Below are 13,369 nucleotides of genomic sequence, written 5' to 3'. Positions count from 1 at the left end.
TGCACACACATTTAACTCAAATTGAGCAGCACACCTCTAGAACCCAAGTAGGATTTCAAAACAGGATTTTGAAAAAGAGATAACTAATTGAGTTGCTATTAGGGGTGTGATGAGATCACATGCCACAGAATCTCATGATATTAAAATGTAACACTATTTCTCGTTGAGGCAAAAGCTGTCTCGCAATAAAATAACGTGTGCATATATACATAACAGAACCAGATCAGTATGTTGGAGTGTGACCATACAGTCACATTAGTCTGGCAAAAATGCAACTTCCTACTGTGTTTTAACACATGGGGCTGTGTTGGTTCGGGGTGAGGGGTCGCAGGGGGAGTGTTGTAGGCATGTATGACATTGTGACAAGTCAACGTGAGTGCCTTCATTCACGTTTCCAGCCTGAGAGTTTCTGCTGTGTTTTGGTTAGCCATGCTGCTAAAGTAGGCTACCACCGGTGTGTCAGCACTGATAGATATAAACACAGTTTAACGCCCAGCACATGGTGAGTCATTATGGTGCGTTAACTGTGGTCCAGGTTTGACAGTGAACAGCAGTGAATGCTTATGCTAACAAGGTAAACAAAAGAGTCTTCTTCCTGTGAGCATCCACATCCAGATGATGTCACCATCCAGTGTGGTGAGGGTGAAAAGAGCATAGAAGGTCACACACAGCTTCAATAGGTGGGTTGCAAACATGGGACTATTATGACGTGTGAAACTCAGATGGAGGGCAAGAAATGAAAAACAGAATGAAGAGATAAAGTCTGTATTGTGCCAGTTTAAACGATATTAGGAGAAAAGGTCTGTCTGTCACTTTCGGTTGTTCCTGTTAGGGGTCACCACAGCAAATTGTCATACTGAGGATTTGAATGTTGAAATTTGGCATGTGGATGCCCTTCCTGACACAACCCTGAATTGAACCCGGGCCGCAGCAGGGAGAGCACTGAATCCTAGCCATTAGTCCATCATGGACCCCTATTAGGAGAAAAGGTATAAACAAAAATAAATCACAGCATATGTGGGGTGTAGTAATGGCAGAAAATTGGCTTTCTGAAACTAGGAACCAACTGAACCAATTTGTTCAGATAAAGGTTGATTGTTTCAAAACATCTGACTCTTCCTCACGACTCAAAACATCTCAAAATACTTTATCTTCAACCTGATGTAGATGGTTGACAGGGTTCACGTGGTTGTGGTGGTATAGATGCTGAGCAGATTTGAGCACTGCAATGTCAGCATTAGAGGTGTTTCTGAAAGGCAAGACATTGAATCTGGGGTCCAGCAGTGTTGCATTTGCCAGGGTCCCTACAATTCCAGTGCGCTAAAGTGTTGCTTGAGGTTGACAATGGGGTTTCCAATTAACTCAGTTGCTGTTGGAGATGTCAGTCTTTGAGCTTTCTCATTCAGTTTATGGAAAATCATCCTGACTGTGGGTATGATTTTTGAGGCTATGACAACTTTTTCTGCTGACATTTCAGAAGAATGCACGCAGCGCCATGTTTGAAGAATGGTCTGTGATGAGAAATGAGACTTTATCCCTTATTTCCCAGGATTGTAGCAATATAGTCTTGGCCTCTCTAATGTGCTCTGCTGTGTGTGTTTCAAGAAACCTTGTGACCCCCAGCACAGCACTGGACAGCTGGCTTTCATCTTTTATATAATGACAAGTGAAAGCAAGCTATGCTTCCATTTGAAGTCCACGTCAGATTTTCGAGGCAGAGTTTTTTTACCTCAGCCTTCAGCTTTTCTTTTGTCTGCTGGCACCTTGTGCCAACCATTTCCTTCAGTGCATGTCATTATGGGAGTACACTGTTGAGGTCCAGTTTATGAACAAAGGCCCTGAATCCCTTGTCTTCCATAACTGAGAATGGCTGTGAGTCCATGATAACCATGTCCACCAAGACCTCATTAAGTTCCTTTTGCCCTTCTATTAGAATAAGCAGATTAACCAATCAACTGCATTAGTATCATAACTGTATTAAGATTATTACATGCAGATTACCTGTGAATAAAGCCATTTTGTATTCATAGATATACACTATACACCTTGTGAAAATAAGGGCAATAGGAGCTAGGACCAAATTAACAGCAACAATACATTAATTATTATGCCTCAATAAATAAAACAGATCAACAAACAAAACAATACATACCTTTGCATTTAAATCTTCTGGATGCTTTGAACGTCGGCGTCTTAACACTGATGATGTGTCGATCACTAGGGGTAGAACTAAATAAGTATTACTTCTTTCTACTCCCTTGCAAGCATGTAATGACTAAGCATTATCAAGAGAAATTTCTATTTTTTATTTTTTATTTTTTGGTTGTATATGGTAATTGGTTTGGTTGTTTTGTGTTACATGTTGATTTACTTTTTTTTCTTTTTCTCTCTTTTATTACATGCTTGGAATAAATAAATAAATAAAATAAAATAAAATAAATAAAGTGTCAGATGTTGGTTACAAATATTACATTTGACTAAATTGGGCTGCAAAGCTCAAAATGCTCCCACACAAGTGACCTTGTTCTCTTTCTTGCTCCATCATCCAGATCAACCTCTCTAAATATCAAATATGTTTTGTCTCTTTCCTACACAAAATCTGGCCATTTTCATTGACTTTTATTGTGTTAACAGGATGTGGCACATGCAGGTAAAAGGAATCACTGAATGAGGATCAGCCCAAACTCTTATTTGACCATTCAGGTAATGGAAGTGTCAACTGACTCAACTTACTGAAGATCAGTAGTTCCATCCTAGTGGTGAACCGCCAAAATATCATCTTGTCTCATTCTCGTGAACCCAGTATCATGTATCGTCACACCACTAGTTGCTATGCAGGTTGAAGTAACTGTATAAGGTAGTGGTACCAGATGGCAGTGAGGGAACCGCATCTGAATGACTTCTCAACAGGAATTCTGTCAGGTAATGTGGGACAGAAAGCTCCTCTTGTACAGCAACCAGCCCCTAGAGGCTGCTTGCAGACATGAGAGGAATCAATGAGAACATCTGCACTGCTCAGACACCAAGCCTGAGCAGTCATACATGAATGAACTGCTTGACCAGACACGTTTTTGTATATACTGTTCACCACTGGAATATTTTTAGGATCATAATTATGATGTTCAGGATGGGGTCCTGGAAATGAAAAGACACTGTTTAACATCATGACCATTCTTATTTTTATGGCTTGCTAATATACATTAGATGGAACTGATTACATTTCACAAGTCCACTATAGAAAACTAGACAGCACTCAGAGCAGCTCAGTTTCCTCATAAGGCCATTAAAAAAACCCAGGATCCAAATACAGTATACAAATACTGCATCAAAGCAAAGCACAGCTAAATACACTGTAAACTATATCAATTATAAATATACACATCTATAGAAATTCACACACACTCAACTATAGGGCTGCAAATTACTCCAACATCAGGTTTACACTGATAGGAGAATGGCACTAGACATCTTTAGAGCTTCAAGTCAATCCAAATGACAGATTTATACAAATGGGAAGTTTTTAATGGCTGAAGAGTCGTCCTCTAGTTCACTGAATTACCAGTGTTAAGGAGGCTTTTTTTTTTTAAAAGACTGTAGATGTCAAATGTATTTGCTGGCACAGCTGCCTACATATCTTAAAATCCATAAGAGCTGTGCTCAGATGCTGCAAAGCCTGTAGGTGTATGAGATATTGTATGTTGAGCATCCGCAGGTTCATGGGGCTAAGGGGAGATGCTGATTAACATTTCTATATGTCTTATGCTGGGTGCCCTCTGATGCTACCCCATTACGAGTCTCTGGCCCTGTACACAACAGCACTTTCATTTCTGTTTTTCATTCTCCTGTGAAGCTCCTCCAATGCCCCATCATCTGAAAGCAAACCAGGTTTTATCTATAAGTAAAGAAAGCCTCTTAGGTAAGTGGGCAGATTTTTATTAATGTGTCAGAACACTTCTGTGGTACAATCACAGATCTTTATTTCATAACTGTACTGTATGTACAAAGTGAAAAGATTAATATGACACTACAATAACTAAAAAGCAATAATTCATGTAATGACACTTGAGAACAAAATTAATTTGCACAGATGCAAGTTTAAAAACAAGCTTCAGCATCTGTCCAACACAAAACATCGCACCGTCATCAAGGATCACAAGTTGAAATTAAGCATTTTTATTTGAAAAGTGAGAACAGATGATTCTGCTGGACAACACTCAAGTGTTTGTCTCATTGGTGAGTGCTTTGTATGAGCCTGGGCAAGAGTAAGCTAAAACTGAGGAGCAGCTCAACGTGCTGCCTGTGGAACTCCTCCAGTACAGCTGCTTCATTCGTTCTCAAACTTGCTGTATGGGTGGTCCGAGTCGCGGCTCAGACCTGCACACAGAGAGGAAGCAGAGAAGCAAGGTAGAGACAGTGGAGACAAAATGAGAAAACAGCAGCTGGAGGTGTGTCAGCGAAGACAATGTGCTGAGTTCTGACAGGTCACTGACATTTTCCATCTGTCTCAAATGTAGTTATTCTCAAACAAACACCATGTTCGTCCAAAGGCATTTTCATAGAAATTATGGAAAATTCCTCTTCTACAGTATATTCTTAATTTGTTCAGTCTCTGGTCTTCAGTTAATGCATGGCTGAAATGGTGTAGTTTATCAGTTCAGTCTTCCCCTGTTGTGCTGCCCTCTCTACCTGTTCTTCAGTTAGCGCTTTTCTGTATTCTATTATTATTAAACGATCCAAACGGGCATTTGGAGGGCACTTAGTATTGAACTCCAATAGTTAAAAGACTTGTGAGAGGCAGATTCTTGAAAAAAAAAAATCACTATTTAAGCAGCAGGAGCTGTGATATTCTGACTTTTAGTCTATACTGTGGATTGAGCTTTCCATCCTTCTACAATTCCCATAAAGAAACTCAGTCACGTCTTTCATTAGACCCTCAAAATACTGCTGGCCAAACAGCAGCTGGGCTGAAGGACTAAGAAATGAAGCTGAGGGAACTTGAGGATTTCTAACTACATTGGTCATAACAAGCAGACATTCACTGACAAGCTCAACAAGCTGAAGCAAAGCATTAGTCTACAGAGGTGGTCCTGAGAGATTAGGATGAAGAGGTTACGCTAAATTAGACTAACTGCAGACATCAGTGGTGGATGCTAAACAAAAAATTAGGACCAGTTCAACATTAAGGGAAATACATGTTTGCCTTTGTCCCAAGAGTGAGAGAGATTAAACGATTGATGATTAATTTCATGTCTGTGATGTGGTTAGGGAGTGAAAGCCAGGGAAATAGCAAGAAATTATCCCAACATGCAGCTCCCCTTAAATCTACCAGCTGTCGTTTTTACATTTCTGTTTACAGATGAAATAAAGTGGACAGTGGATTCATTAGTAAGCTTTACAGGTGTCCATACAGTAGGTGTAGTTTGTCCACACTGGGCAGCACTAGGCTAGTGTTTCCCCTCACTTCCCTGCTATTTTCATTAGCATTTGCATACAAGGCTAGGCTAATCATGTGCTAACTTCAGCTCTGTACTGTGGAGTAATCCATTAATTTAGCACTGTGCTTGTATAACATTTTCCATGTTAAGGGCTCACCTCCTCTGTTCAGACTGCTTGTTGCACTGTTAAACAGCTTCAGACGCCTCCTTTCCAGCATCTTTCCGACACTGCTGTATCAAACCACTTCTGAACCTGAAACGATCTGACATTCTTCTAACGGAACAGCCTTTTTTGTTTGTTTGATTTTCCATTTTCAGAAAAGTACAGTCATCAGCCCCAGCTGACACTGACTCAAGTGATATCACTTTAGGACATTCATCAGGCTTTGCATAGCTCCTTCTGGAGTAGTTTGTTTTTCACATAGCAGTAGTACTCCTCAACACCTGTAATGACGCTGAAGTATAAAATTAGTCAGGTCCTCCTAAGATGCACCATTAATCTTCTCATCTTCAGAGTGCTCTGATCTGGTTGGCAAGCCTGGTCACACTGGAGCTTTATGTCTGCGTGAATCTTGCACAAAATGATATTTGTGTATCTGTTGTATGTAGTGTGAAGGCTCCAAATCAGTGCTGATTTACTCCTGCACCGTAGATCTGTCTGCCTAGCTCACACAGGCTACGACACTGTGCCGGGAGTAAAAAATGCCTTGAGCAAAACCTGTAATTGTATGGATGTTGATTATACTATGTTATCGAATTATTTATTAATATTCTGGTTCAAACAGTTCAGCATACTTTCACCTAGAGAAGCCATTTAGATATCAAAATGTTAAGCTGTTCAGGGACATTCATGCTTCTATTCAGAAGTTTTCTAAACTTCATACTTTTGAAATATTTAGCTTTATTTTGAAAATCTTGCCCCTATTCAAATGAATGGGAAAATTCTACTTCAGCATACTTTCAGCTAGCAAAACCATTCAGGTGTCAAAATGTTCAGCATTTTTAGGGCGATCTTTCAGCACTCAGCATTCATACCCATTTTCTTCAGAAAATGCATTTCTCTAGTTATAATTTATATTTCCTTGGCAGGATAATTCTGACTAATAGTGACACAATACCATTTCTCATTTTACTGAATAACCTTGTGGGCCCCCCCTCATGGAATCCTCAGCCACCTGCAGTGATCCTCGACTGACAGCCAGTGCTTTAAGTAAACAATATGACTTAGTGTTTAGTGTCACACAGGATGTATAGCAGCTCCCTGAACTGTGTTTCTCAGAGCAGACCTGAATGAATATGAGAGGAATGTTAACCAATGGGAAATAATTCCTCAAACACAATCTAAATTTCTCACACATCAACAGCAGCAGATTGATGATCCCGTCTTTCAGAGCTCAGACGGAGGACATGTTTTCAACATCAATCCCTGAAGTTCTATGCCTCCACACTGGGGGTCACAGTGACTTCTCTGCCTGTCAAATTATCGATGAAAATGGGAGAATGTATTGCAAAAGTGCTGTTTAACGTTATGGTGCAAGAGCTGATGCCTTCTCATTCTGTAACTGCTTGTAATGGAAGTGTAGATATTAATCCAAAATTCTGATTTATTACAGCTTGAGTGTCAGTTCTATTATTTTGGCCACCATTCACAGCACTAGTAATAACACTGTAGTAACCAAGTTATTTGCTAATAAGATCTGGGAACACGACAACATCAAAGAGGCCCAATGGCACAAGTAGTCAGACAACTGTTAAACTAAACTAGAGACTGACTATTTATTTGCTTCTGTATTCTTTTTAATGACAAGGATTTTATTCCAGAGTTATGAAAGAGACATCTTCGCATATGCTGACACCGATGTTTGTTTGAGCTCATTACAGTAAATCACATTAGATGGTAGTGCACACTTTGGGCTGCAGTTTCAAGTCTCATCTCCTCTGTTACACCTAGCCGGAACCACAACTTTGATTTCATATAAACTACACAGGCAAGTGGCTGGAAAAGGTACCATAGGCTTTAAAGCGAGTAGCATCACCATCAGGTAATCCCCATTTGTTCCTTCCACAGCTCCTGGAAGTATTTCGCATGACAGCTGTATCAGTTGTTTCACAGCACTCATGGGAATGACCATACAGACAGCATCAGAGATGCACGGTTTAATCACACAGATGAGCTTATGCTAACTTGTCCAATTAGTTTAACTGTCAGAACCATGCGTACAACTTTGTTGAATGCTAAGTTGTGTCAATGTGCTGTCTCATAAAGGTTTATGAAATAAATGTATCATACCGTATAATTTAAACAATTTACACATTTTATGTATTCTTATTTCAACCAAAAAATTAAGATGAACATGAAATCAATTTTAACGTCATAAAATGACTGATTTTTAGCTTTCTGTGTGGTCACAAGTGAAAACAAAGGCAAAATTATGAAGCCATGTTTACACAGAAAGCATTTCAGATAAACTCCATCCAGCTGCTGCTACTTTGCTAACGTGCTAGTCACACTCCCTCTTCTCCGAGATACCCACACACTTCCTCCTCTCTGCGATACCCAAACTATGGGTAGTAAACATTCATTACATTTTACAGTCAAACTTCCATGGCCTAAAACTAAGTGGTCCAGATAATAAGGACACATGGTATACAACCTGTCTGATCAGCTGACTGCTTTTGTTTTTTCTTTGTTGGACTTTGTTTGGAAGATATTGCCATGTATGTCTGTGCAGATTCTAAGTCATCCATGTACTCCATGTACGTCCATATTGCCATGTACTGATATCTTCACAGTTTAACTAATGAGTGCAATGTCAGTACAATATACTACTATAAGAGCCTTAACATGAATAACTCAGGATGATCCTATTAGATGAAAACCACACAGCTAGAGAGGGAGAGTAAGTAAGCACATGCAGTTTCCCCATTCATTAGGAGACTTGAAGTATTTATTTAGGTAAATATTTATTTTACCCAATTTTGGCCATTTGCAATATGTCACTTTTGCTCCATGCAGACCTGTATGATACCAAGAGGGTCCTTTGTTCAATGACAAACCTTTGCTGTTTCAGTGGGTGGTCTGCAAAATGCTGCTCCCACATACAAGGGGACTTACAATTGACACCAGCATGTGATAAATTATGCATCAATTGATTTAAACAGACAGGACTTGGTTTAACCTATATGTGATCTGAAATGCCTGGCTTGGGGACCAGGTATTTACTGTTCAATAATGCATTGCTGGCACAGGGTGTGGAAATGAAAGCCAGTGAGTGTCCTGGAAAATCTGAAACCATTTCAGCATGCATCTGAGACCCAGCTGACAAGAACAGAACAGAGAGGAGGGTAGTTTACCTCTCACACTGTTAGATTGATCAGCTCCAGCACAGCAGACTCATACATCATGGGGAGAGATGGGTACTGAGTCTATAAGACTATCACTAAAGAAGCTGAGGAGCGTTCCCAGAGAAACACAGTGTAGACCAAGGCTTTACATACCATACTTCCTGCGGATCTCATCGTGCCGTGCCATTCTCTCCACTTTCCTGTAAAAATAAAAGGACTAAAGTTAGGTGACTGCAGAGGTCAGAGAAACCTTTCACTTTTACACCTGTAGTTTAGTTCATTTTGTCTGGACACTTGCTCTTCAGCTCAGGCCTGTTATAGGATACCACCGAGTTATCACAAATGACTGACCATTAGCACATTCATTGGAGAGCCTGGCAATGACATCTTTTCCATTAGCAGGCCCCATGTGGGGAAATCAAAATCCAGTGACTGACAGCAACTTGCTGCACCACTTTTCTGTTCTTTGCAGAAAATCTTTGTTCCTATTTCCTGTTGCGTGGATGGGTGTTACCAATGACTTGAATACCTACAGAGCACTGTGCACAGGTTTTGGAACTTTACATGTTTAGACTTCTATCAGTTAACAACACCATCAGAGAAGTGTGTGACTGGTCCCAAATTCATTCTGCAGCCTCAAGGACAATTCATATTTTCTGTGTCCATGTGTTCACTACAGTCCAGTGAAGTAAATATTGTGACCTTCCTGGGTGTGTGAGAGTCCACAAGGTCTCTATGCAGATGTTCGCTTGCAGGCCCAAAAATATAAGTTTGCGTGGACTGTCTGCTTGACAAGAAGTCCTGACAGTGCATGCACTAGAAAGTGGACGCCTGCAGACAGAAGTCTGAAGTATGAATAGGAAAACATGCATGTCCCTCGTCCATGACGTGGCCCCCACTGAGCCCTGAACTCAACATCATGGAGTCAGCCTGGGGTTACATGAAGAGAAAGACGCACTGAGACAGACTGAACCCACAGCAGAATTGTGGCCATTTATTCAAGATGCTGGAACAACCTACTTGACAAGTACCTCTGTGTAAGCGCACTGAGGATAACTACTGCTGTTCGCAAGGCCACTGATTTGGTTTGGATTTGCCCTTTGTTTAAGGCACTTTGAATGAGGTTTATGGATAAACAAAAACTATTCAAGGCATCCCTTTTGAAAGCATTTGCACTATGCAGCATTTTGTCAAAAGCATTTAAAACTTTTGCACTGCTTTTACAAAATATTAGTAAGATTGCTCTTAATTTTAATAATGTGTCACTTACTCAGCAACAAGACATTTAGTACATATTGTATCAACAGCTATGCTTGTGGTACCAATCTGCTCAGGATGCTGGACCACCACAGTGAATTGTGTGTCCATTTTAAAAGGGGGCACATCTCCATGCTCATAGTCCTAGGCCAGGACATCAACACACATTTCATTTTTAGTCCCTTGATATTAAAAGTATAGACATGATGAAATTTAGGGGATAATTACTTTTGTTTTCTAAGGATATACACAAGAAAATGCAGAGAACTTGCATGTTGTTCATGTTGATATGATTCATTGTTAAATTTAGTCAGGAACAAACAACATTCAGACCAGTTCATTATTACAACATAACCAGAAAAGGAGGACACTTAAGCTAGAGGATAGCACAACATTACAAAACCTCCCATTTGATTTATAAAATATCGGCTCATGCCAACAGTACCAATGGCACAATCACAGAGCAGCAGGCCTGGCACCAGCCCCTCACTCAGTCTTTCTATGAAATAAAGGCTTGGGAAAGTTTTACACTCTGGACCTCCATGGGCTTCACTTCACATCATTACTGCACAAAGAGCTGGCATAAATAAGTCTGTTTTATTTCCAGGTAGTGGTGTGTGAGAAGTGAGGGTGGTCGAGCTCTGTCTGCCATCTCACCGCCCTGCTGCTGGCTGGAATACAACTGACTGACTGACTGACTGACTGACTGACTGACTGACATGTTCACACTCCCTTCACATAAATATGGCTGCATTCAACAAGTGGGAAGAGAAAAGAAGAAAAAAAGGAAGCAGAGAGAAGGAGGGAATCCTTTCCAGGATTCATCTATGGAAACGCTGAGCTAGAGGGCAACAGATCCTCAGATCCAGAGACTGTTCTGCTCTGACTTCCAGGCTTTATAATATATTCAGACACCAGTCTCTAGCACTTTCTCTGTTGTGATGCAAACAGGACACATAAAAACAAACACACACACACACACACACACACACAAAAAAACCGAGATATTGTGGCTGGTGCAAGTTAACAATCAGTAACGCACCTTCCCCCCTTCCAAAGAAAAGAGGCACTGGGGCAGCTAAAAAGCACATAGTACTGAAAAAGATGAAGCACTTGTCTCCTCCATTCCGAACACCCTACTCACATAATGAACAGCATCTGTGTCGGTCAGTGCACTAGCTCCTACTTCAGAGACTTGAAAACACTCATCACAAGAAACCGTCACTAGATTCTGTGGCACGTGAGAGAAAAGCTCAGAAGTTGGCTCTCTCACAAACACACACACAGATCGAGGGCTCTGATGTTTCCACCACTGCAAATAATGATGACAAACCAGTTACTGACTATCTTTCTGCATGACTTCCCTGCTTCCCAACTCATTACCCAGAAATCCTTAGAGGATGGATGTGCTAAGAGCTAAGGCACTAAATAGAAAGATGAGGCTGAAACATTTATGGAGTGCACAAGGAGGAAGGCTTCCAGGTCTACTAAGTACTCCAACACACACGGCTGAATGATTCAGTGATAATCACACTGTTCCTTGACAGTGAATGTACACAACCTGGTGCAGTCCACTCTATTTCACACCACATTACCAAAGAGCAGCTGCACAGGCTTCACAGTCCAATTGGTGTTTTGGGATGTGAGCAGAGGAACACCAAGCTCCTCCTCTGGGAGATTGACTTGGTGGGGCTGCATACACCCACAGCAGCTGTTTGAATCTTGAAACATACAGCAAACTCTTTTGTTTGGGGCTATGAACTACTCAACTGTAGCAAATCCCATGTACAGTAGGTCCTGCTGGAATGACTTTAGAGGCTAAATTACCCAATGTGGTGAGAGAACAGGATTAAATGTTTAGTTTTCTAGCAGGGACCTGCTCTCACTTAGTACGAATGGAAGTATAAGGACAGAGAATACTTGTGAACTTGATGGTTTTGGAGAAGGCCAAGGAGGTCTGTGTTGCTTGCGCGCATTGGTAGACCCCCAAAAACCTTCAAACAAATAAGTGGTTAAGAGTATCGAGGTTTAATTCAACCCAGTTTTGATTCATTTTAAGGTAGTGTGTCAATTCATGATGATAAGAAAAACCCAACAAATCCCCTTTGAGCAAGCACTTGGAGACAGTGGGAAGGAAACACCCCTTTTAACAGAAGAAACCTCCAACTGAACCCGGCTCTTGGTGGGTGGCCTTGTGCCTCGACTGGTTGAGGTAAAGAATGTAAAGAAGCCAAGCCTGAAGATAAGAGAAAGACATGAATCAGCAAACCGTTTCATGACCCAAAACCAGTGAGATAACCCGGTACCCATGGACGACAGCATGGGAGCAGCCCGGTGCCAAAAGAAGAAGAACAAAAACAAACGGGGCAGAGAACAGCCTGTTTCAGACATTTCAACTAATCACTGAACACCTGAATATGAAAATGACAATTATTCACTGATATGACCTACTCTAAAAAAAAGCAAGTATTCCATATATTTTTTCTGTCTAATTAACAGAAGAAGACACATATCAGTGAAATGCGGCGTAATAAAGGAGTCAAGCCGGAGACACTGCTATTTGGGGTGAGGGTGTTAACCCCTTAACCACAGGGGAATCCCAATAAAGAACTTAGGTTTGATGAAGGTAGTGCCAACATTTCTGCAACAACTATCATTCATAACTCCTGAGCTGTAATATGCTGATATTTATTGTGTGGATGCTGTAAAGCATGAAAATAACAATTATTCACTGATATGACCTACTCTAAAGGAATTGTGAGGAATCAGAAAATGGCATTGGCTTTTGAATTACATGGCGCATTCCAGAGACAGTGCCAGCTCACTCTGTCATAGACAGCCATAGAAAAAAAAAAGAATCAGAAAATCCCCTCGAAGCAAAGTTAGGGCATTTGTAAATCGCCACACCTCCTTCATTTTCTGGAATATCTTGACATAAAAGTGATCGTGTTCATTGAAACCTCCTGCCACTTATAGTCAAGAGTTTTTTTTCGATAGGACTTATAGTTTTTCTTTGACTTGACTGTCAATTGTTCGAAGCCCATGTTTGACTGAAATCTACTGTAGTGTCCTCAAACTGCTGAGTCACTTAACAATACACCTGCTACTTTTACACACACAAACAGCAACAGAATAACACACACACACACACACACACAATAAAACCCATATACAATCCAAGCAAACCAGTGATGCGCAGTAACACACACAGGGGCACAGTGACACACCGGCACACACACACACACACACACACACACTTGTCTGCCTAAATAAGCATTCAAAATAAGTCCCCAAAATGTGCCAAATTTTCAAAATAAGAACCTCTGATTGCA

At 40.7% G+C, this 13,369-nt stretch overlaps 1 long non-coding RNA gene across 1 annotated transcript; it reads right to left on the bottom strand.

The window, feature by feature from the left end:
* Window positions 1-3,955: 3,955 nt before the first annotated feature.
* On the bottom strand, window positions 3,956-9,006 carry LOC109972974 (uncharacterized). Its single transcript, XR_002276765.1, has 2 exons — window positions 8,934-9,006; window positions 3,956-4,374 (listed from the first exon to the last, which is right to left on the bottom strand). It is a non-coding gene; the product is annotated as an uncharacterized LOC109972974 (long non-coding RNA).
* Between the last annotated feature and the right edge of the window lie 4,363 nt (window positions 9,007-13,369).

The sequence above is a fragment of the Monopterus albus genome, unplaced genomic scaffold (genome assembly GCF_001952655.1).
Source record: "Monopterus albus unplaced genomic scaffold, M_albus_1.0 scaffold276.1, whole genome shotgun sequence".
In the NCBI taxonomy this organism is placed as follows: Eukaryota; Metazoa; Chordata; class Actinopteri; order Synbranchiformes; family Synbranchidae; genus Monopterus; species Monopterus albus.
This window is presented reverse-complemented; position numbering and strand designations above follow the sequence as displayed.